The sequence below is a fragment of the Haliotis cracherodii genome, unplaced genomic scaffold, assembly GCF_022045235.1.
Source record: "Haliotis cracherodii isolate W230 unplaced genomic scaffold, xgHalCrac1.p SCAF_54, whole genome shotgun sequence".
Taxonomy (NCBI): Eukaryota; Metazoa; Mollusca; class Gastropoda; order Lepetellida; family Haliotidae; genus Haliotis; species Haliotis cracherodii.
In genome coordinates, this window is record NW_027266313.1 from 220,800 (window position 1) to 237,449 (window position 16,650).

Below are 16,650 nucleotides of genomic sequence, written 5' to 3' on the forward strand. Positions count from 1 at the left end.
CTTTTAACGTCTTTTGTTATGACGCGGTCGGGGATCGAACTCGGGACCTTCCGCTCTCCGGGCGGACGCTCTACCACTAGACCACGGAGGCGGTCCAGCACCATCACGACTGGGGACACCAGAAATGGGCTTCACACATTGTACCCATGTCGGGAATCGAACCCGGGTCTTCAGCGTGACAAGCGAACGCTTTAACCACTGGGCTACCCGACCGCCCTCAGTAGTCAAAGCATCAACGCAGTCCGTCAAAGTCAGTATCAGTACTTTTCAGCCATGCCACATATATCGGCACACTAAGCGCATATCGAACTCCCAAGAATCAGAATATCCCCAAATATATGATGTCAAGTGCCGATAATGTTGTGTATTGTGGACAATGTTTTAATCCGTATCATTGCACTGGGTTACCGCCGTCGTTATGAATGACATCCTTCGATATCGTTAGATACAGTTAGGACGGTCTGTGATTATAACTTAACTGTTCGTCCCCTCTGTTATAAAGACCCCGCGGTTACTATGATGCTGTACACACGCTATGCAGGGTTTCCCGTTATATGAGGAAGTACGGTACAAGTAGCCGACTGATACTGTACACGTGTAGGTAGGACCCTATAAGCATCAGTTAGACTCTTTTGTCTGGAGATCGAGACTGTGTAATTGGTGCCTCATTTTAAACTGAGCCATTGTCTATGTTATTAGAAAAATCAGATCTTGCCAGTCTGAAGTAGCCCATACTCGCCTTGGTAGCAGACAAGTGCTGTTTGAATGACCTCATTTACAACCAGTTCGACTGCACCTTTATCTGGAGCCTAATCTAACGGGTTGTTCTATCGGCCGTTGGAAGTAACACAAACGGGTATATTTTGGTCGTAGAACGTGAAGCCAACCGGTATGATCTCTTATTCTATTAGCCGTGGAGCTGATCGTCTACCTTGAACGCTGACAATGTATGTTTGATTTGCTATGTTATACTTGCATATATAGACGTGCGATCACTTTGTGTTGTGGTATTGTGTTATCACTTAGACACATAGGCGGATCCAGATATTTTTTTATTAAGACAGTTTAACAACTATTTTGTTTCTGTACGAAATGTTCATTTCAGAGACTAGATGTTAGTCTACGCCTATGACATCTGCCCTTTGTCTTCTAATATGGTATTATCGCGTAGACATAGGGTCGGGTATTTAGGCTAATCGCTGCTGTAGTTTGCAGCCAAATATGCCATATATCTACGTTCAGATGTAAATACTAAATTCCTATTCTTTAGATGGCATTTGTATATGCTTGTTCAAACTATGCTCGATGAACCGTGTTTGTGTACATATATTCAAGTTGGTATTTCCCCTATCCAAAGTGTGCAGTTGATTGTTGATAGTCATTTTGGAGACTTAAATGCGAAGTTAATTAATGCATACAAAGACCACTCGCAGTTTTCGCATTTAATTCACGCTCGCGTTAATTTCAAGATTTACAGTATGTAGTACGTTGTGTCAAAGCAACGACGCTCAGTCAGTCAGGTTGTATGTATGGGGTTTGTTGTATCGAGTCGTATTGAGGACACCTGTTTTTGTCTCTTACAAAACGGTCAGTGAGTATTGTTTTACGCCGCTTTTAGCAATATTCCAGCAATATCACGGCGGGGGACACCAGAAATGGGCTTCACACATTGTACCCATGTCGGGAATCGAACCCGGGTCTTCGGCGTGACGAGCGAACGCGTTAACCACAGGCTACCCGAAGCCCCACTAAACGGTACAAAGGCGAGAAGTTAGATATTCATAAGTTAAATCTCATAGCCCGTTATATATCAACGTGCTTTTGTACACCATTCAAAGAACAGTCTTACAGGAATGGCTTAATCGCTCCATGGACACGCTTGATAACCTTACAAGTAATAGCTGGCTCCAGCACGAGTGTATCTGTTAGTTGTTATACACTGAGGATCTACACAAGTAGTCTTTGTAATTGATGCTGAAGCGATGTTTAATGAAACGTTTACCCACATGTTTCGAATTGACTTTAAAGGCTCGCAACCAAGGGGTGCACCAAGTGTATTTGATAGCCTTGTGAGGTCAGTGTGCCACTCAGGTCAGAGGTCACACAGTTAAAGGAAACCAGCGAGCGACACCAAAAGGCTGGAAGACCTAAAATGAGTGATTATGGTTTAACGCCGTTTTCTGCAATATTCCAACAATATCACGGCGGAGGACACCAGAAATGGGCTTCACACATTGTACCCATTTGGGGAATAGAACTCGGGTCTTCGGCGTGACGGGCGAACGCTTTAACCACTCGGCTACCCGACCGCTCCGCTCGGTAGAAGAAGGTATACTTAAGGTACAGACGTTTACTATAATATCTGAAAAAACTAGTTGACCTACTCCAGTCAAAGTTGGTATGAGATTATTAAACAGTCATACATAACTGGATATTACATTTAAAGACAATCGGTGCATGAATAAAAAAAAAAATATGTCTATTTAGCTATCACTATATTTCATCAACAACCAGACCTGTTCGTCACGGGGGGAACAGGCATTCATTGTAACAGCCATCTGCATAATGCTACCCCTGCGTCACAGGGTCATATGACTCAGTTGAACCAATCAACTCAACTCGAAAGGGTGCACGGGAATCACGCACGTTGAGACGCCCAACGCTAACACCGTATTCGTGCGTGCGTGATTCCGGTGCACCCTTTCGAGCACATAGTTTTTAAGGTATTGTAGTAAACGTCGGTACCTTAAATTACCTTCCAGACTTTACACCACGCGGTCCAACATTGATAGGCGACTTAATAATGGCAGCAATAATGAATGGGGGGACAGGTGTGGGGCGGTCGGGTAGCCTAGTGGTAAGAACGTTCGCTCGTCACGCCGGAGGACCGGGTTCTATTCCCGACATGGGTACAATGTGTGAAGCCCAATTCTGTTGTCCCCCGCCGTGATATTGCTGGAGTATTGCTAAAAGCGGCGTGAAACCATCCTCCCTCGCTCGCCACTAAATGAGGGACTAGACTGGCGAAAAGTGAGGGTTGAGGGTGGGCGTGGTTGAGGTAGAGGGGGAGGGTAGTGACACTGGTACACTTCACCCATGCCAGTAATTACAGCCTATCACGTGAGCTTTCTCTTCAAGAGCACCCCCTACCGTTACTGCCAAGTGTTCAGACATGATGAGGAGTGTTTGTGTTACACGTGGTATAACTCCTCGCATGTGCAGAAACAGGAAGTACCGTTATCCCAAGCACGTGCTGGTTCGGAGATGTGATATGGGTAATGTGGCTACCAGATATATCTGGATATACAATAACGACTACCTATAGCCTCCTTCATGATTAACAATACTCCAGATGTGTATGTACACCGTGAGGGGTTGGTCGCAGAGCGTCTAACGCGCCGAGATTCGCTGTGCAGAGTTGCGTCCCTTGGGCACGCCAGAATCCTATGATTGTGGGTTCGAATCCCGGTTCGCCCCAATTATGTTTCTAGGTTTGTCAGCACCCTACCCTTGCTCGTGGGTTTCACCGAAGTGGTAAACGTCTCAGACCTGCATTACGTCGGGCTTTCCTCCCACTTTAAGCTGACACATTGCGATATAACTGGAATATTGTTAAACCCAACTCACTCGCTCATAAGCCGCCTTAATATTTATTGAAGTACAGCAACCTCCTTTGCTGCTGACAACGATCAATAACAGAGGCATGTTCGCAGCACACTTGATATCTAAGTCAATTCCAAGATTACCATTACACAGGCAGCCCAACATTGCACAGAGAGAGTCCCAAGTTAGTTAGGACATTTCTTACGTAAATATCAGCTGCCGGGGGAATAGTTCTTATAATGAGAAGTCACAGCGCGTAACAGCTGAGCTCGAAATTAATAATTTTACAAAGGCGGTTGCAAGTCTTATGTCAGAGATTGCAAACCTTACATCGGAGGTTGCAAGCATTACGTCGTTTATTGCAGGTGTCATATTGATTGCTGCTTGACGACGCTTACACATATGGGGATAAAACAAGTCACTGGCTTGAATATAAACTCTCTAACGTCGGTAATTGCAGAGCTTATTAAGGTGATTGCAAGTCTTACGACGAAGATAGCAGAGCTTACTAAGGTGATTGCAAGTCTTACGGAGTTTGTAATCCTGACGTTGAAGACAGCAAAGCTTCCGAAAGAGTTGCAAGTTTTACGAAAGAGTTGCAATTTCTGAGAAGGAGTTGCAAGTTTTACGAAGGAGTTGCAAGTTTTATGATGGAGTTGCAAGTTTTACGAAGGGGTTGCAGGTTTTACGAAGGAGTTGCAAGTTTTATGAAGGAGTTGCAAGTTTTACGAAGGAGTTGCAAGTTTTATGAAGGAGTTGCAAGTTTTACGAAGGGGTTGCAGGTTCTACGAAGGAGTTGCAAATTTTACGAAGGAGTTGCAAGTTTTACAAAGGAGTTGCAAGTTTTACGAAGGAGTTGCAAGTTCTGCGAAGGAGTTGCACATTCTCAGAAGAACTTTATCAACGTTCTTCGTAAAAAACTTGCAACTCCTTACGTCGGGGATTGCAATTCTGGCATCGGAGGTTTTACGTCGTCATCCGGGCAACGTGTGGAACTACTTCCGACGCCCCCGCTCTCACGTGACCTCCTGCTGCATCAATGATGATATCAACACATATCCGCTCAATTAAACAACATACTTCTATCTAATAACATGTGTTTAACAAGACATACCCTACGTAAGTTGACGCCATATTACGACTTTCCAGTCAGGTACATACTTCTTTCTTATATCGTCACGGCTGAATACCCTGAAGCTGGCTGTATCGGCGACATGTATTTCCCGTGTAGGTTTTTTCATCAGCTGGAAATGGGCAGACAACTCATTTGGACTTCCGCCAGGTGGCGCTACTAATTGCACGTGAAGGATTTACACAAGGCATTGATCAGCTGGTATTGGAATGTAATCGACGCTACACTGCCTTCGGAGGTAATCAGTTTAGACCATTATAACATAATTATCCCGGATCACCTGCGAATGTTGAATAGATTCGTCTCTTTTATTCAAACGAATTGAATTCCTTACATTACACCAACTCTATTTCCTTAGGGGGAATTCGACCGCATCCGTGGTCTAGGTCTAGTGGTAGAGCGTCCAGGGAATGTCGGGGTTCGATCCCCGGTCGCGTCTTACCAAAAAGAGGCTAAATGATGGTACTTGTTGGTGGTACGGTGGGCGGAAGGTCCGGGGTTCGATACCAAGAGACGTTGAAAGATGGTTCTTGTTGTTACCCTGTCTGGCGCTCGGCATTAAGGGGCTCAAACAAGGACTGGTCGGCTCGGGGTCAGTATACTGTCTCTGAGTGGGATATTCATGTTAAACTGCGGCATGGTTTTCAGCGTGCTAGCGCCAAAAATCGTCAGCAGTCCGGAATAGTACAAGCAGTCACACACACACACACACACACACACACACACACACACGTGCATGCACGTCGCTATATAAGTGCAACAATCTTGGACGCGACGTTTAACCATATTTCACCACACTTATGGTCATATTATTTCATGTTACCTTAGGTTGTTTTGATCGCGGACTAAGCTCATTATATAAATGCACAGGGAGATTTAGCTGTCAGGGCGTACTTTTTCTCGGCTCAAAACCCAGACCCATACCTCACCTCTGTCGGTATAGGGAGGAACCAATATTGGAACTAGTTTCACTAGTTTCACTCGTTCACGTTACTATCACATCACACAATCCATCTCGCGGCAGGTGTGACTCACATGTTAAAGCTGCTTGTACAACATTGTCTATCTAATTCTTATTAAAACTTCAAACAAAAGATTTTCTCAGAATATGCCGTTATATTGCACAGAGGGAACGTCCGGCACGTCATTAACAGCACCATCATACACCATTGTTGCCCGAGAGGGTGTGGAAGTTACTGCGTAACTCGATTGTACATACCTTGACGGACGTGTCACCTGTGACACATTGTGGGCGAGAAAGCAAGTGGTTAAGCCGGTTTGTGTTTTCAGCTCTAAATGCAAAGTTGTCTGCACCAAGACGGTACCCTGTGTATATGTGTTAAACGATTTATTCTCGTGCTAAGTGCTACCAGCGATGTCGGTGCGGGAACCACCCACACGGTACCCCAGCGGTTATCAGTGTGCGAGGGTGTCGCCGACACCTGTACATATAAAAGGCCCTACTTCTAAATTTATTCATTTATTTATTTATTTATTTATTTATTTATTTATTTATTTATTTATTTATTTATTTATTTATTTATTTATTTATTTATTTATTTATTGTTTGTTTGTTTGTTTGTTTGTATATTTGTTTGTTTGTTTACTTTACCCCAACATTCTGGAATTATAACTCAGCGAAAGATGAATACATGGACGTTTAAAAACAAAAATTAAGCAGTTTCATCTGCATAATATTATAAGTTTTTAATGAGATAAATATTTTAAAAATAATTCATCATTTTGGTTTGGTGTATCAAATCACAATGAAAGTAATTAGCATCACAAAGATTATTGCCTGAGCTTTGAAAATGCAAAAGAGGTCGACCTCATGTAAACGGCGTATTTAGTCACCTTGTGAAGAATTAGCCTTATACTAGATAACTGCATAGATTGTATATTCAGATACTTACGGAAGTAACGGAACAGAGTGACCAACCAACTACATACTGTTCCATACACATACTAGATAACCGTTTATGGCAGTATGGGTGACACCCTGTCTGTTTAAAGAAACACGAGCCGTCACGCTATCCATAAAGTCAAAAGTTGTATCATGTAGCTGAGAACAGGTCTAGCCACATCTAGCCAGTGCCAACAGTATGAAATGGAAGGGTAGGTCTCAAAAGAAAATTGTTATTTATACAGTTCAGGGGGTCGGTGAGCGAGAGTAGGCTTTAATGCCACTCTGAGAAGCTATACCACAGTGTTGTTGGAGGGGTGAGTAAGTATAGTTTTACTCCGTTTTTAGCAATTTTCCAGCAATATCACGGCTGGGACACCAGAAATGGGCTTCACACATTGTACCCATGTCGGGAATCGAACCCGGGTGTTCAGCGTGACGTGCGAACGCTTTAACCACTAGGCTACCCGACCGCCCCTATAACGTAAGGAAGTTGAGCATCAACATACTAACTGCACCTCAGGATGGACCGAACGAACGCTTTAAACACTAGGCTACCCCACCGCCCCCACACGGAGTTGGGGGAAAGTTCATAGACGTTACAGACCCGTGAAGATCCGGGGTAGAATAGGTCTTCAGCAACCCATGCTTGCCGTAGCAGGCGACTTTGCGTGTTTTAAGGGGCGACTAACGGGATCGGGTGGTCAGGCTCGCTGACATGGTTGATGCATCTCATCGTATCCCAACTGCGTGGATCGATGTTCATGGTGTCAATTACTGGATTGTCTGGTCCAGACTCGATTATTTACAGACCGCCGTCATAAAGGTGGAATATTGCCGAGAGCGGCGTTAAACAACAAACAAATATAGACGTTACAATAGACGTTACGACGTTCGTGAAACCCGCAAGTCAGGCCCTATTGTCAAACTACCCATGATTTTACAAGAGTATAGTTCACAGAATATTAACAAATATTAGACAGCTACGCGATAAATCGCAATGAAGAACGAATCTCGGTTTATATCACGATTAAACATTGCTCTATCATGACGTCATTTCAGGAGATCGAACATGCGCTCGCAACTCGTATGTTTGACGGCGTTATTTTTGAGAGGCGAGTATCAAGCGAAATGTTCCCCATAGATGTAGCAAGGCATCGCAGATAAACGCGATGGCCGAACGAACGCTTCCAAAACCCGGAGAGATATGACATTCGGTATTGGGAGAAAAGGTACTGGTAATCGACGTAAGGATTGTGATTATATGCGGCAAATATCCACCTTTGCATTAAATGGACTTGTCAGACATTGCCGAGGTCGGATTCTTTTTCGGGAGTCATCATTATTTAATAGAGGTTAATATTTGTTCTAAAGCTTGTACATTGAATCCTTAAAGAAGCTTTAATCCTTAAAGAAGCTGTACATAACGTTGATGTCTCAAATAAGAATTAAATGATTCGCGGTTGTTGTTTATCGTACAATTAAATACTGCAGGGAGAATAAACCATGAGTGGCTGCGCCCGTTAGTCGCTCTTACGAGAGGCATAGTTGCCTTTTACGGCAAGCTTGGGTTGCTGAAGACCTATTCTATCTCGCATCATCACGGGTTTGTTCCCAAGGTTCAAAGCTTGAAGCCCATTTCTGGAGGCCCAAGGAATACTTGTGAAAACAGGGTAAAACCATACTCCCTCACTCACTTACAGAGCGCAGGCAAGGTGAGTGAAATGGGGTTTAACGTCGCGTGCGTTATATAGCTACGTACATGTACGTGTGTGTGTTTGTGGGGCTGCTTGTACTAGTCCGGACTGATGCCGATTTACAGTGCTAGCTCACTGAGAGACCATGCCGCAGATAAACATGAATACCCCACTCAGACACAGTATACTGACCCCGAGCCAACAAGTCCTTGTTTAAGCCCCTTTATGCCGAGCACCAGACAGGATAATAACATGTACCATCTTTTAACGTCTTTTGTTATGACGCGGCCGGGGATCGAACCCCGGACCTTCCGCTCTCCGGGCGGACGCTCTACCACTAGACCACGGAGGCGGTTTTACAAACCACAGAGCTCTTACAGACGTATACCAGACCAAAGCATAGCTCCCCAGGAAGAACGTTATTTTGATTCAGTCAAGGCTCAACAGCCATAGTATAATCACGTTATATCCCTGCAATCAGTGTTTAGGGGAAACAGACAATCTCGCGGTCAAAGCTGTGGGAATTGATTCCTCGATGTTTGAACTCCCTTGAAGCATAATGTGTTTAATCCTACTGGGTTGGGGGTCAGGGTGGGAGAAGCGCGCGTGTTTGTAAACAAAGTCAAGAAGCAGCCAAGCAAGATATTGTTTAATTACTCCCGTCGCTGCTAACGAGATCTCGCCGTCAGCGCGGCGGGGCAAGGGGAGGTAATTACTCCTTATCCCAGTTCTTTGAAGCTTAAACGCCCAGATGAACCCTGCCAAAGATATTTACATACAAAGTCAGCGTCATTCTCGCATATCTACACTTAAAACTCACATTACTCCTATTAGTGGCAAAGGGTAATCACCAATTTGCATATCACAGATAAGACGGCGGCTAAACTGGTTTCACCGGTGGTGAGCGTAACAAGAAGTGTGCGTTGGTAGAAAGGAGCACAGTTCATGCGATAATCGACCATTTCCTTATTAACGGTTCAAGGCTCACACGGAAGGCAGGTTTCGGCATTTAAGCCGTTCCATGGCAGCTTTGATCAAGAATTGCTTTAGAATCGCCGACGTCGTGCGCAATAAGCATGGATACTAAATAATTACATAGCCCGTGGAACCAAGGGTAGTGGTATGGTCATGTTCGTTCTGATCCCTCTGTCCACCTCGGCATTCGTGGTCCAGTAGACACAGCTTCTGACATGGGAGCGGAAGGTCCGGGGTTCGATCCCCGGCCGCGTTACGCCAAAAGACGTTTAATGACGGTAGTTGTTGCTACTCTGCCCGGTGCTCGGCATAAAGGGACTAAAACAAGTATACTGTGTCTTAGAGGGGTACCCGTGTTAAACTGTACACGGTATCCCAGTGGGCTAGAACTATAAAACGGGCAAGTCAGGACAGGTTCAAACAGTCACAAGTGTGTACATGCATGTACGACGCTGCATGTGTGAAATATTTCTGAAAGGGGCGTTAAACCCAATTTCACCACACCTCTCCTTGTTGACAAACGTCCACATTCCGTTATATAAAATAGGTTTGTTTGACCTGAACCATTTACTAAGAAAGCATTGGCGTATGAAATCTGGAATTTCAACTTGAAAGAGGATGTAGGCTTACAAATGAACCTGTAGATCAATTCGATGTCAACTGCCACAGACCATGCGAGCGATAGTGATGGAAAGCGATACCGATTAAAAAATGACTTTTCAATAAAATGTTGAATCGCGTTTATAACTTTTCCTGGTATATATGAAGTAATAAACCTCGAATGTGGACGAACGATCACACTCTATAGCCGTATAGCCTGACTTCACACTGTCACCATCATAATTTATTTAAAGATATCCTGTCAATAGAAGACTGTTGATTGTATATATCTCATAATTTACGCGGGGCGGTAGGGTAGCCTTCTGGTTAAAGCGTTCGCTCGTCACGCCGAAGACCCGGGTTCGATTCCCGACATGGGTACAATATGTGAAGCCCATTTCTGGTGTCCCCCACCTTGATATTGCTGGAATATTGCTAAAAGCGGCGTTAAAAATCTCTTTGTCACCATCGTGATTCATGAGAAATATACATCTTCTTCTTCGTCATCGTCACTGTAGAAACAATAGTGAAGCCAGAGGGAAGTCGGGTGTGAAGACCCCTTTCCAAACATTTCTAAACATCAATATATTTTAACTAGGTTCTTGAATATACAAACGAATACGTATAACAATTCTTTGACATATCCATTTGGCGTATGTTCTCAAAAATATTACACGATTGCTGAACGGAAATTATCAAATAGCAAAATGCACAAATCCTTTAAAAAGCACTGTATCCGTGCTTGACTACCCCACGCGTTGGCGAGGTCCTGTTTGAAATAACAGATCTGGGTACACGCAACATGGGCCTACTTCTACAACAATTCCACTCGCCCCAACGCCAATGTGCATGGTATTATGACAACAGATCAGTATTGATTTTCTGTTCTGAAATAATCCTGAAATTAACGAAATAACTGTTTCTTAAAATCGAAATTTGATTGTACTGAAAATGTAAGGAAGGTGCCATTGGCTGATCGTAAATTACATTTCATGCATCTGTGAAAATGCTCACTTTCTCTACCAAAAATCAATTTGGGTACAATTGCCATGCGTGGTTTGAACATGCTTTGAATATATCCAAATCTTTCCGATCGAGCTGAATACACCGTACAACATTGATTAACGCCGAGATGTCGATTTAAGCTGCATCTAGAACGTCTCCGATTGTTTACTTGTTAAGCAATACTGGGTCCAGTGCTCGCTCTAGTACTAGTATTACATTGTTGACTTAAGCGATGTCCTTGAAAGGAACCTTCCTATTAAGCTGAATCTTTTTTTTATATTGGAAAGCAAACGTATCTCTATGATCTGACGAGATTAAAATAAGAAGCTTACCTTCTATCTTGCAAAGTTATATCCGAGTCTTAGGGAGTTGTGTTGCACGTGCAGATTGCCGCCACCAGTGAGAGCGAGGTGGGAGGGAGGGAAAGTACGTGGGATTAACCCCTGATGTGTGGGAGTAACGCCGACCTACTGGTATTATTCTGCATTCACGAGCACATGTACTTAAAACCGAGGAACAAGCTAAATAGTCAATACAGTACTAGTGTTATAAGCTTACTGTCAGACTAGTCTGTCTTACAGACCCTGATACAAATAATAATTTATTTTTGTTATCAAATACAGCCCATGCAAGTCCATTATGTTTGGCAAGTCTAGATTACTGCAGTAATGAAGAGAGTCACTGGGCTCCCTTTAATTATAATTTTATTAAGATAACTGAACAACTGTTTTTTCTGTACGGTATGTTCATTTCAGAGACTAGATGTTAGTCTAGCGTCAGCGGAACACTGGTTTAATAAAGCTACTTCTGTTTGTGTACAAATAAGCGAATTTTACATCTCTCGTGATATGATAGTAATATTGAGAAAAGCCATTCTCATTCTGTGTTGACAAGGAAACAATAAAGAGGACCAAGGACCTATTCGTTGGCTCTCTTTCGCGGGGAATGAAATCAAAATATGAAATTCAGTCGCTGTGCTGTTCCTGTCTTATTATTGATGAAGGGGAAACAAGTCGTGTATGTTTTGACAGGTGAAACTATCACTCTCATCAGCTTATTTGAAAGTTTAGATATTCGCCAGGAAATGTGTGGGTCTCAAACGTTAATGTCACAATAATACATTTTGTTTGATTGCTGTTTAACGCCGGCTCGCTCTAATATTCCAGCTATATGACGGCGGTCTGCAAATAAACGAAGTCGGGACCAGACAATGCAGTGATTGACATCATGAGCATCGATCCACGCAATTGGGATACGATGACATGCATCAACCAAGTCAGCGAGTCTGATCACCCGATCCCGTTAGTCGCCTCCTCCGACAAGCACAGTTGCCTTTTACGCAAAACATGGGTTGCTGAAGACCTATTCTATAGCTACCCAGGGACTTCCCGGGTCCCCCCAGAATAATGCAAGGAAGAATAGAGGTAATATAGTTTCTACTCAATTGTCATATACATAACGGCACAATGATATGTTCATTGATGGACACATTATCGATTAGACCGCCTCCGTGGTCTAGTGGTAGAGCGTCCGCACGGAGAGCGGAAGGTCCGGGGTTCGATACCACGAGACGTTGAAAGATGGTACTTGTTGTTACCCTGTCTGGTGCTCGGCATTAAGAGGCTTAAACAAGGACTGGTCGGCTCGGAGTCAGTATACTGTGTCTGAGTGGGGTATTCATGTTAAACCGCGGCATGGTATCTCAGTTAGCACAATAAATCGGCATCAGTCCGGACTAGTACAAGCAGCCACACACACACACGTGCACGCATAAGTGCAATAATATTGGACGCGACGTTAAACTCAATTTCACCCCACCATTTCACATTATCGATTAGATTAGAGCTTTGAGACTGCATTATACATGCGTTTTCCGCAGTATCTCCATGTTTTCAAGGGAATATGTCAAGGTTGCCGCGTCATTAATAAGTAATTCGCACACATTGTAGAACAATAGATAGTTACTTTACTGCACATTCACTTACCTACTGTAGATCAAAAGGGGACTCCGGGAAAGATGATATGCCCCTAGCAACTTATGCTTTGTCGTAGGAGCTAACTGAAGGATTGGGTAATTAGACTCAGTGCTCGTTTTAAATAACATATTCGACATTCTCCATTTTCGTAACGCATGACGACGAAAAGCTCATAAATTATTTTTCATTGTCGTAACAAAAATGCAAGGTAAATATCTATCCTGGGCGATTAATAACGTTTAAATATTTCAGAACGAATAGTTTTAACATTTGTCCTGTCAAGCCGATATCGCCCGGCTGGGAATAGAGGCTACACACTCCCTGGCCTAACGACGCGGCCATGTTTTAGTGCAAAATTTTATGTATCTGTTACTCAGACTAATTGTAAGACTGTGGATTTGTCTTTTTTTATTGGCGTTTGATGAGAAAGATATATTTTTTATGCCTGTCCGGAGAGTTGAGGTCTGTGGTTAAATGCTCGGCCGTTATTTCAAAAGAAGTGAAGAGATGGTACTTGTTGTTTCCCTGCCTGGCGCTCGGCATTAAGGGGCTAAAACAAGGACTGGCCGGCTCGGAGTCAGTATACTGTGTCTGAGTGGGGTATTCATGTTAAACTGCGGCATGGTATCTCAGTTAGCACTATAAATCGGCATCAGTCCGGACTAGTACAAGCAGCCACACACACACACGTGCACGCGTGTTGGGTATTCATGTTAAACTATCAATTGTTTTTATTTAAAGGGAGTGTGCTGACTTAAAAGAACACCTGTACGCCCCTTTACAAACAAACCGTGAGTGAAAGAGTGTGTGACTGTAATGAACGTATTGCTTGATTGTAGGATGATTTGCGTGAAGTTTATAGTTACGAAAAGGTCAGTTTTAGCTATCTCAACTTCCTACAGTTATGTAATACTAAAAACTTATTTTATTTTAAATATTATGTATATTGTACAGCCAAAACCTGCTTAATTCTCTAACAAAGACAAAATATTTTATTTGGTTAGTGACCCCTAGTAAAATATATAAACAGTAAACTACGTTTATAACGACCACGCTTATAACGAACTGACGGATATTACGAACTTATTTTTTTTGTCCCTGCCACTGCTGTATATATGGTAAACTATCTCAACTTCCTACCGTTATGTAATACTAAAAACTTATTTTATTTTAAATATTATGTATATTGTACAGCCAAAACCTGCTTAATTCTCTAACAAAGTAACAAAATATTATATTTGGTTAGTGACCCCTAGTAAAATATATAAACAGTAAACTACGGTTATAACGAACTAAAATTAGTGGCCCCTTTGGGTTCGTTATAACCGTAGTTTACTGTACCTCTTTTACACTAATATATTTATGCTGTACATACTGTGATATATTTTAAGTCTCTCGTTACCCTTAACGGGTGGCTCTCTTGTATGTTCTGTCATATGTATCTTTGTAAATATGTTTTGTGAGGAGAGACGCAAATGAACACTCTGTCTGTCTGTCTGTCTCTCTGCCTGTCTCTCTGTCCGTCCGCCCGTCCGTCTGTCTGTCTGTCTGTCTGTTTGTCTATATACGCGCTTACTTAATTATAACTGCTCGGGGTTAATATCCGCATTGATATATTAACAACATTAATTCATTAAAATTGACTACAAAAGCAACTATTTACTAGAAGGTATACAATAAGCCCCATGACTTAGTGCCATGACCCCCCACCCCCCACCCCCCCTGCATCGGAGATATCAAACTGAACGAACTTTTGATTGTACTTATCGCATTGAACGATTGAAACAAGGTTCTTCCCAACAACGAGAGACTCCACTACCACTGACAACAAACATGAGTGACCCCCCGGCTGGTTGTATTTGCCCACTCGCCGAACACTCGTCGGTTCTCGGTCTAAAGGCAAGAGGCAAGCCCAAGGCGATGTTTGAAAGGTCATCCAATAATATATGTATGGCGTATTGATCTGTACTTTAATTCGTACAAGAATTGCCGATGTATACTTGTAACTGAAGACGTGAAGGAGAGGTGTGCCATGCGATGACAAAGGGTGTCAAGTGGTTGACAGTCTCGTTCGGGTACAGGCGGGTGGGTTCCTTGGGGTATTCCACCATCTTGTTATGAGATAGATCTCCTTGTGGTTCAAGGAGCTGACTCCTTATAGTGTGAGGGGCAGGATCACAATCCTTGGTCTATAAACATTAGCAGGATCGTATCTATATAGGATACGAGTGGCCGTTCGTGTTAGTGTTTGTTTGTTTGTTTGTTGTTTAATGCCGCACTCGGAACTATTCCAACTGTATGACGGCGGTCTGTAATTAATCGAGTAGGGACCAGACAATCCAGTGATTTACTTTAGGAGCATTGGGATACGATGACATGCATCAACCAAGTCAGCGAGCCTGACCACCCGATCCCGTTAGTCGCCTCTTACGACAAGCATAGTCACCTTTTATGACAAGCATTGGTAGCTGAAGACCTATTCTACCCCGGATCTTCACTGGTGGATCGTCTAAGGTAGCGAGTTGGGTGGTACACCGCTTTAGTAATAATCCAGCAATATCACGGCGGGGACACAAGAAATAGGTTTCACATATTGTACTCAAGTGAGGAGTCGAACACGGGTTTCGGCGAGCGAACGCTTTAACCACTAGGCTACCACACCGCCCCCGATCGTCTAAGTGAGTGAGTGAGTTAGGTTGTACGCTGCTTTTACCAATATTCAAGCAATATCATAGTGAGGGACTCAAGAAATAGGCTTCACATATTGCACACATGTGGGGAGTCGAACCCGGGCCTTCATGGCGCGAGCGAACGTCGATCGTCTAAGGCTTGACAAGCGTTTCATCCAGGCAAATCACATTCCTATGACTGTGGGTTCGAACCCATAAATGACACTTATTACATTTCTAGGTTTGCACCACATTCATGATCGTGGGTTTCACCAAAGTGGCAAACGTCTTAGGCCTTCACTACTCCAAGACTTGTTCCCGTATAATAGCTAACTGGATGTACTAAAAACGAAACCAAACCTTTTCAATGCATTGTTTGATAGGAATTACTTAGAAGTTGACGGATGACAAAGTAGACACAATATATGGATGACAACTTCTGTAATACTGTAAAGACGATGTTTCGGTGTCAATACTTTGTCTTTCCAATGCAGTGAGTGAGAGAGTGAGTGAGGTTTTACGCCGCTTTTAGCAATATTCCAGCAATATCACGGCGGGGGACACTAGAAATGGGCTTCACACATTGTACCCATGTCGGGAATCGAACCCGTGACGAGCTAACGCTTTAACCACTAGGCTACCCGACCGCCCCCAGTGTTGAAGGAAACTCATACACTTACGATATTTTGACGGACCTTTACTATCTACTCCCCGCTTTAAACTACTACACTACTCTGCGGTATAGTGCTTTGAGCGTCTGTCCTGCGAGCGGAAGGAAGATGGTTCCATCCGTGGCTGCATCATAATACAAGCAGCAACCCACCCACGTCGCTACATAAGTGCAGTGATGTTGAACGCGACGTTAAACCCCATTTCGTTAAACCCCATTAACGCATGTACACAATGTATTTGTTTCAATCATAATATCATTGCAACGTTATTATCCGGTGACGATCCGAGTTAGAATTGGTCTTCAGCAACCATGCTTGCCGTAAAAGGCGACTACACTTGTGACTAACGGGATCGGGTGGTCAGGCGCGCTGACTTGCTTGATGTCAATCACTGGATTGTCTGGTTCAGGCTCGATTAT

The 16,650-nt window shown here is 43.3% G+C and overlaps 1 protein-coding gene across 3 annotated transcripts in view; it reads right to left on the reverse strand.

Annotated features, from left to right (window-relative positions):
- LOC139444480 (cholinesterase-like) overlaps window positions 1-16,650 on the reverse strand; it is a 46,251-nt gene that overhangs the window by 15,356 nt on the left and 14,245 nt on the right. The window contains exon 1 of one of the 3 annotated variants that reach the window (XM_071225440.1): window positions 11,248-11,308. The exons of the other annotated variants lie outside the window; for them this stretch is intronic. The gene's annotated coding sequence lies outside the window, so the exon portion shown is untranslated. Of the gene's footprint in view, window positions 1-11,247; window positions 11,309-16,650 lie in introns of those variants that run through there. 3 annotated transcript variants of the gene reach the window in all.